At 33.4% G+C, this 1,735-nt stretch overlaps 1 long non-coding RNA gene across 1 annotated transcript; it reads right to left on the bottom strand.

Annotated features, from left to right (window-relative positions):
• On the bottom strand, positions 1-1,374 carry LOC117106966. The gene is made up of 3 exons (XR_004445166.1): positions 1,252-1,374; positions 381-434; positions 1-95 (listed from the first exon to the last, which is right to left on the bottom strand). It is a non-coding gene; the product is annotated as an uncharacterized LOC117106966 (long non-coding RNA).
• Between the last annotated feature and the right edge of the window lie 361 nt (positions 1,375-1,735).

Genomic DNA, 1,735 nt, shown 5'->3' with positions numbered 1-1,735 from the left:
GTTCTTTGAAATTTACTTGCTTCTGTTACCGAGTAGGCAGTATTGCTGAGCCCGCTAGCATCACGTCCAGTAGCAAGTGCTGTCTGTTGTGCAAACTAAAAATAAAAAGTAATTCACAGATTTAATATTTTTTGTGTTGTCGACAAAATGAGGGTTACTAATTGTGGTAGCAGAATAAACCAGGTAATGTTTGTCAGTGCTACACTGATTAAAATGTTCATCAGAGATTTCAGAAAATGCGCTTTGTTTGTCATCATTCAAACAAACCTGGTAATATTCAAGAACGTCACCAGTTACAGTTGTAATTCATAGCCTTTATGGATTTAACACTTCATATGCCCAGTAACAACTTTAGTCAATCAATTGACAGGTATACTCACCATTGGCATCCTTGATTGTAAAATCATTTCATCAAGATTAAAATATTGAGGTGCCTAGAAAATAAAACAACATTATCCTTCAAGTGGCTTAACTTTGCTAAACTGAGTATTTATAGCTGCTCTATAGTTGGAATTAGAACTAACCAAAACTAAATAAAATAAAACAACAAGAATAAATTGTATCTTCTTTGCTTCCAGTGGCCATATAAATTCATCCAAAGTAAAGTAATACTTTTTTAAAATTTCAAAACACATGTATTACTTCAGGCATGTAAACTTATCTTGTGAATGGTCGAAAACTATATCCCAAATTGCATATTTTTTCGTCAGGGGAAAGCCCATCCCAGGTGTAATGTTGCATAACCAATCCTAACCCTTTCAAATTTTGAAGTTTTTTTATGCAAAATGCTCCACCAGGTGTAAACCAACAAATTGACTTCAATGCAAAGTAAAGTAAACTTTGACTATTACATAACCAATCCCAACCCTTTCAAATGTTAATGTTTTTTAATATGTAAAATGCTCCACCCAGGTGTAAACCAACAAATTGACTTCAATGCAAAGTAAAGTAAACTTTGACTATTACATAACCAATCCCAACCCTTTCAAATTTTAATGTTTTTTTTATGCAAAATGCTAAACCCAGGTGTAAACCAACAAATTAACTTCAATGCAAAGTAAAGTAAACTTTGACTATCCCTGTGAAGCAATAGGTAAATTTACCTAACCTATCTAACCTGCAAGCTTACTATTGTTTGTATTACCTGTACCCAGGTAATTAGTGCAGCCTCCAAATGACCTAATTTGTTTATGTTCAAGACGGTGGGCCTAGGAACTACGGTTCTATAAACAGATCCATGAAATGACTTACATAAGCATTGACCAGTAATGGATTATGCATCAGATACTGATTTGGTAATATAGGCATACCCGGTGGTAGGTTTGGTGCAGCTTTGGCTGAAAGAAAACAATTGAGATAAGATGTGGTTTAATAACAGTACTGACACCTTGCTTGAATCCAACCAGGTGCTTTGGGTCAGTTGCCATGAGATGAGATTAGCATTCCTCAATGTGTGTGTGTGTGTGATTATAAAAAAAATATATAAGAAACTTAACTAAATCATGGCTGATAAAACACACACTTTGCATGGCAAATAATAGTTAATATTTCTGGAAGAATTAGGATGCCTGAAACCACTTTGATTAGATTTCTCTTTGAAATGGAAATTATTAAAATGGTTTGGTTCAGTGATGTTAATGGTTAATATTCTGAACCTTGCAAAAGCTAGTGTGAAAATCTCAAAAGCATTTTATTTTTACATTGATTCTTAGTTCAATTAACAAAAAATTACTTA

Source organism: Anneissia japonica, unplaced genomic scaffold (assembly GCF_011630105.1).
Source record: "Anneissia japonica isolate Jap-2015-1 unplaced genomic scaffold, ASM1163010v1 scaffold114296_len1880_cov210, whole genome shotgun sequence".
NCBI classification, from domain to species: Eukaryota; Metazoa; Echinodermata; class Crinoidea; order Comatulida; family Comatulidae; genus Anneissia; species Anneissia japonica.
This window is presented reverse-complemented; position numbering and strand designations above follow the sequence as displayed.